This window comes from Peromyscus maniculatus, chromosome 19 (assembly GCF_049852395.1).
Source record: "Peromyscus maniculatus bairdii isolate BWxNUB_F1_BW_parent chromosome 19, HU_Pman_BW_mat_3.1, whole genome shotgun sequence".
Lineage (NCBI taxonomy): Eukaryota > Metazoa > Chordata > Mammalia > Rodentia > Cricetidae > Peromyscus > Peromyscus maniculatus.
The window spans coordinates 80,054,451-80,062,014 of record NC_134870.1 but is presented as its reverse complement, the minus strand read 5'-3'; positions in this window follow the sequence as shown (position 1 = coordinate 80,062,014).

The following is a 7,564-nucleotide window of genomic DNA, read 5'->3' as shown; positions in this document are numbered from 1 at the left end:
ACACACTGAGCTTTAGGCAAGCCTGAGCTATACAGTGAGACTCCTATCTCAGAAAACCAAACAGAAAGTCAAATAAATAAGTAGAAATAAATTACCTTAAACATTACTAGCCTAAAATAACAGAAAACATTTCATTGTTATGCAATGGTCAACTTGGCTAGGTTATAGCAGTGAGTAACTAACTCAGTCAAACATTAAGTGGTTCACTACTTTGAGTTTTGTTGGTGTGATTGACATAAAGAAACTTAACATTAGCTGAAAAAGTAAGACACAGCTTTTCCTCATGGCCTGAGCTTTCTGATCACACAGTGGCAAGGATTCCCAAGAAAGTATGATCAAAGAGCCTAAATTTCACCTTAGAAGCCACGAGTCTTCCATTTAAACATATTTTGTTGGTAAGAGAGTCAGACAGGTCCATTAGGTTCAATAAGGACAGTACAAACAACCACCTGATGGGAAGAGAGCTAATGTCATAATGAAGAAGAGCTTCTGCCATATTTCAACTTATGGTGGGATGAGAAAAGTAATACCACATTGTTTCATTTCAGAGAAAAGTTTTTCAAGCCTGAATTAGAATGTATAATACAATACCCTACATTTGTCATGTCAAATATTCTGTATGATGTTACAGTGATTGTTGGATGTGTCAATCTTTTTTTTTAAATTAGTATATTCACTATGAAAATTAAAAAGTCAAGGACTTAAGACTAGTCTATGAGGGGTGGTGAAATAAAGGATTTAGCAATTTGTACTCAGTTTCTATTGGGTCTTGTAAGGCTTTTGTAGTATTCCCCCAAAGTGATTACTTTTCCCGTGAAAATTCTTGATGACTGTGCATTCTCCCCATTGAGATACTGGCCATCCTCATAGTGGAGAGTCTTTACTAGAAAAAGTTACCCTTTGCCTTCTTACTGGAGCTCCTAGAACTCAAGTCCCTTTCAGTTCACTTATACTTTCCCACTGTGTCAGTATCTCAGTCACATGCCTTTTTTCTAGGTTAAGCAACCCTCTGTCCTTGTGAGTTTTATGTGTGTGATCCACTTGGTAACGAGGTGAACTTGTGAAGAATACTGGTATCAGCCACTCTTGTAAGAGTTGTAGGATGTTGAGGTTCTGAGCTGCAAGGTACTTTCAGGCTATGAATCTATACATTTTACAGTGCTAATTATAAAATTTAGAATCACTGTAGTTGGTAGTATTCTCCCTTAATAGGAGATTACTATAGAAAACAGTGTGTTCTGAGTAATATGGAAAACAATGAGACCATATACTTTTGATAAACAATTTATATTTTTATTAGTATGTCCATGTCTTTAAAAAATAAATATGGATTACATAAAACATATATTATCAACTTTAATTTCACATTCAGAAATATACAGATTTCCAGTTTTATCCATCTTCTTTGAATGCAGGTGAATGTTTCACCCAAAGATTTCTACTCTATTTTCCTTCCTGTTTTTACCGGGTTGGAGTTGCTATTACCATCATGGATGCTATGTACTCACAATAATACACTTTGCTTTCCTAGCCTTTGTCTTCTGCTTAGTGTTTCCAGGGATTGTTGGTCCTGGTGCTTTCCTCTACACTTCTCATTTTCATTTCCTCTGTAAATTTCACACAATGCCCCGACTCTTCATCTAGGTGGTTAGATGAAGTGGTCAACAGGACTAGTTGAATGGGTCACTTGGGGTCACTTCTCTGATATTTCTTGACTCTGTGACTCTGTGCGGCCACACTTTACCTTAATGAACTCCCATGCTGAATGCCTTTCTGAAATTAAAGCTTCCAAGGGCTCTGGGTTCTGTTTTTACTCTGGAAAAGCAATTATGTGAAATCTGTCTGAGAAGTGTTTACTGGGTTCCCTAGTGCTGAGAGGATTTCTGGTTTATTTGAAGTCACAAAATACCTATTTTTAAAACTTGTTTCAATTTTTTTCAAAATCAGTTTCAAATGTGCTTGTAATCCTGAGACCTCTGTTTATGACTGTATCAAAATACAACCAACATTTGTCATCTCCATTTCTTTTAGAACATTTTCCTATTCTCCATAATTTCTCAGTGCTTACAAAGACTAGTTTAAGTTTGCATCTCTTGGTTCCTGGCCATTAACCAGAACCAGGTTCCTGGACCTGGAAACCAGAACAATTATATTTTATGTGTCAAGTGTAGGTTCAGGGCCAAATTTTGCTCATCTAATTCCAGAGTATGGACAGCCTGAAACCAACAACAGCTATCTGGCAATAAAGGCAACTATAAATATTAAATATAAAACTAAAGTTATAATTTAGCTGTATAAACAGTGCTACTTTCACGCAGCAACTTCAAGTGGGAATAACCTAGTAATGACAAGGACACTGGGAAAGGGTAGGCCATCCTGGTTTTATTGTTCTGTAAGTCCAGAAATGCTGCTGACAAGTGTAGGGAAACATAAAGTCATAAACAACTCTAGTTTCAGCTGTGATAAATAGTCCGAGGTGACATTTTCACATCCATCTTTGTATTCTACGGCATGCATTGCCCCAATCAGTTCTGAGTCAGCTGTAATTAATTCCAGATTGATGGTGGCTTTACTGTTTTCCAGCATTTAATTGATGGATTATCTTCAGGGCATTTCTTAAGGCATGGCAAGAATTATTCAGAGATTTCGCTCCAATGACTCTAAAGTTTAAATCCTTTTGTTCCAGTGGATGGCGTCTTGGCACTTTGTCAGTTTTGATATTTGTAGGGTGAATACTGTTCTGTGCTCACAGTTAGGAGCTGGCCTGCTGTATACTGGCCCCAGCTCATCGTTCCACATAAGTTTTCCTCCTGTACTTGAGGATAATTCCCTTTAAATATTTTAATACACACTACTATGTTTAAATTCTTCCTTTTAGAAAACAAATAGGAATGTCCTCTTTCATATCTGTATCTGGGATATAGATAGTAAATTCCTATTATAAGTATAGATTGTTTAATAAAAGTAAAGAGCTATTTTGGTATATTTTCTTGTAGTTGACATTTTTCTTTGTTGGTTTGATACTCAGCTATCCTGAGTTTGGGGGCATGGGGTGGATTGCATGATTTTTTCCCCCCCATCAAATGGCTAAAGACACATTTACATGAAGTTTTAATATTCTTGCGTATGTCTTTTTTGTTTGTTTTGTTTTTGTTTTTGTTTTTCGAGACAGGGTTTCTCTGTGTAGCTTTGTGCCTTTCCTGGAACTCACTTGGTAGCCCAGGCTGGCCTCGAACTCACAGAGATCAGCCTGGCTCTGCCTCCCAGTTCTGGGATTAAAGGCATGTGCCACCACCGCCCGGCTTGTGTGTGTCTTTTCAGTTATATCTCCTGACCTGTTTGTATAGTTTTTCAGAGTAGAAACATGTTCTTTATTTTAAAAAATAAAGTCTGTTTTGGAGACTTGGAAATGACTCAGCAGGTAGAAGCAGTGCTGGGGGCCCGAGTTGTATTTCTGTGACTCACATGGCAGGAAAGGATCCTCTGACCTCCACATGAGACCCTTGGTACATTCCCCAACCCAAATAAATAAATGTAATAATTAAAAAGATTAAGCCAGTGAATAAATATACATGTATAGTTTAAATAGAAATTTCCCTCCAAGAGCTAACAACCATTTAATAAAAACTCAACACCAAACATGATAAGCCCTCTTTGAAGTTTCTGGTTAGGATTTTTCAAGAGACTCCCAAAATATTATAGGGAGTATTACTATTGCCCTTGGTTCTCAAAAGTGGAAGGTAAGGTAAGGGGTGTAGCTGGAGATTTCCTGGTCCTGCCTGGCCCACAGTCAGGACAGATCTTTCCCACCCGCCAGTCTCGCAGCCTCTTAGACCCAACCAAGTAAACACACAAAGACTTATATTGCTTACAAACTATATGGCCGTGGCAGGCTTCTTGCTATCTAGTTCTTATACCTTAAATCAACCCATTTCTATTAATCTATACTTTGTCACACGGCTTGTGACTTAACAGTATCTTACATGCTGGTACTCATGGTGGCAGCTGGCAGCATCTCCTGACTCAGCTTTCCTGTTCCCAGAATTCTCTTCTCTGTTTGTCCCGCCTATACTTCCTGCCTGGCTACAGGCCAATCAGCATTTTGTTTATACAGAGCGATATCTACAGCAAAGGGGACAGAGTAGGAATGTTACAATTAAAATTAATTTTATTACTTTATTTTATGTGTGGGTGTTTTGCCTGTGTATGTGTCTGATATGCAGGATTTGCATGTTTGGTGCCCACAGATGCTAGAGTAAGATATTGGATGCCCTGGAACTGGAGTTTCAGACAGTTGTGTGGTCATGTGGGTGATGGGAATGGAATTCAGATCCTCTGTAAGAGCAGCCAGTGCCCTTATCCACTGAACCATCTCTCCAGCCCAAGAAATGTTTATGATTTAATGTGATGTGTTTGTATGTCAAGTTGGCAAGGGTTGAACTTGTTAATAGTTAAATTTTATTGTCAGGACTAGATTTGGAACCCCCTAGGAAATAATCCTCTGTGTGGTTCCATAGGATATTTCTAGAGGGATTTATCTGAACAGAGAAGACCTACTCCATGGGCTGTAGTCCCAGACTGAATAAAAGGGAGCATACCCTCTCTCTGCTCTTTGAATGGTAGACACTCTGTGATCATCCATCCTCTTCATACTCCCAGGGCCATGACTTCAGTGCCATGATGGGCTTTACCCCTTCAAACCATGAGCCAATGCAACGTTCCTTCTTTAAGTTGCTTCTGTCAGGCATTTTGTCAAACCAGCAAGAAAAGCAATCATTACCTTTCCCCTTGCCATGTAAATTAACACATTAACAGCTACTAGGGAGAACTTGAAGCCACAACTATTTGAAGATATCAATATGCCTTCCTTCATTATTAATTAATTAGAAAAATATGAGCCAGGAAAGAAAAATTAAAAAATAAAAGTTTATGTATCTCTCTACCTGACTGGTACATAGGCTATAGACCATATGCATCTTTGAAACATAGCATAGTCCTCACTGGATAAGTGGTTATGGGATGGGATTTAAGTAGTCTATTTTGTAATGGTTTCTTGTACTTTTTAACTTTCACAAATTCCTCTCAGTATCTGACTGGGAATTATTTTTATGATTTATCATCAAACATGTTCTGAGAAATGAATAATTTGTTTTATGCAGTTAGGTGGAATATCATATAAGAACATATAAAAAGAAAATACCATAATTATTTTACGTTTTTAGAAGAAGAAAGAAGATATGAAAACTTTCTTAATATAAAAATCTATGATTTTTTTGCACATGCAATTAAATATTATTTTTCTGGAAAACTTTGCTTCTACTAAGAATGGAACCATTACTTACATGATATATAATCCACAAATGTAAAACAGTTAATTCATATTATGTGCTGTTCTATCTAATATGTCAGTATTTTGGAAAATATTTTTTATTGCATTTATTTATTTATTGTAGCATGAATCTTAAAAGTTCTTATTAATAAAATCAAACCCGAGGCCAGTTATTGGGGTGAAATGCTGGATGGTCAGAGAGACAGAATAAGCCACAGTTACCTCACCTCGCCGGATCCTCAGCTGGTCTTGTTTCCTCAGACTGGAAGCTTCTGTGTCCTCATCCCAATGGCTCTCAGCTGAACTGCTGCTCGAAAGCCTGAAGCTTAACCAGCCAAATGCTTAACCAGTCAAATGCTTCTAGTTTCTGGTCCTCATGCCTTATATACCTTTCTGCTTTCTACCATCACTCCCTAGGATTAAAGGCTCGCTTTCTGGGATTAAAGGCGTGAGTCACCATGCCTGGCTCTTTCCAATGTGACCTTGAACTCACAGAGATCCCAGATGGATTTCTGTCTCTGGAATGCTAGGATTAAAGGCGTGTGCTATCACTGCCTAACTAGTGGCTTTTCTGTTCTCTGACCCCAGATAAGTTTATTAAGGTACACAATATTTTGGGGAACACAATACCACCACAATTTATTGTGTGTGTATGTGTATGTATGTGTGTGTAAGTGTGTGTGTGTGTGTGTGGTATTTATGTGTGTGTAAGTGTATGTATTTGCATGGGCTCACATGTGCCATGGCATGTGTGTGGAGTCAAAAGACAATTTTTGAGAGTCACTTCTCTTCTTGCACCATGTGGGTTCCAGGAATCAAACTCAGGTTGTCCGGTTTAGTGGCAAGCATCTTTATACATTGAACTATTTTATGCACCCTCATTTTATTTATTTTCTTTCCTTATTGTCTTTTAAATATACTGATCTGAGTTTAGATGACTTAATTAGTACCATATTTTCACTTGTTCTCAGATCGTTCTTTGAATCTAAAATTTCACCTAAGCAGAAATTCCATTGGTTAGTACACTTAAACTTTTAGGATATAATTTTTAACAATATTTTTTTTTCTTTGTTCTCAAATTCTCTCTCATTGTTCCTTTCATTGATTTTTCTGCTGTCAAACATCAACATTGTTTATTCCCACAGTCCGTGCACAGTAGCATTCCCTCTCCTTTGGGAAAGCGTGCCCAGATCTACCCATAAATCAAAGTGTCTGAAGACAGCAAGTAATCTCAGAGCTTCTTATGGGCCTAGGAAAACAAGGAGTCATCCCTGCAAACTGAATTCTGTTCTCAGAAGAAGGATTCACCTATTCCCACAGATCTGCCTCCAGGGATGACGTCTATGTGCTGTGGCTTTGTGTAAGTTAAGACTAGTCAGCAGGACCAGTTCCTAAGGTGTACACTCTTCATGGATAAATAATTTGATCATTTCTAGTGAAACTGTATATCGTTAACTATAGAATGAATTGTTTTTTCCAAGGTAAAGGGGGGGAATAGCAAAAATATTTCTCTTTCTTAAAATCATTAATTCATGTAAAAGTAATTCATGAAAATACACATTTTTAAAAAGAAAATTTATCCACAATGCTACCAACCAGGAATGAGGATGAATATCATAGTGACAATTATTCCACTTTTAGAAATCATATGAGTGTGTGTGTGTGTGTGTGTGTGTGTGTGTGTGTGTGTGTGTGTTATGTGTGCATATACCCGAGATTGATGTCAAGAGTCTTCTTCAGCCATTCTATACTTTATAGATTGAGGCAGGGTCTCAGTTGAGCTGAGAGCTTGCCAATATGGCTTGTTTAGCTAGCCAGCTTGCTTCAGCAAAGCTCTATCTCCTCTTCTGAATGCTGGAATTACAGGAAGGTGCTATGACCACTTGGCTTTGTCATTTAATGAGCACTCTAGATAGACATGCTTTAAGACTTGATACCAGATAGTAAAGTGGCCCTGAAAAAGACTGGATAATTTACACTGGTGGTGTATGTAAAGATGGTGTTTGTAACCACTACCCTCTTGTTACCATTGAGAATCAATTTGCTTATTTTTTTAAAATAAGATCTCAGTATGCAGCCCTGGCTAGCCTGGAACTTGGTATGTAGACCAGGCTGGCCTTGAACTCATAGAGATCCACCTGACTCTGCCTGTAGAGTCCTGGGATTAAAGACATGCCCAATCATGCTTATTGTTCATTTTTTAAATTAATTAATTAATTTTGCATCCTGACCACA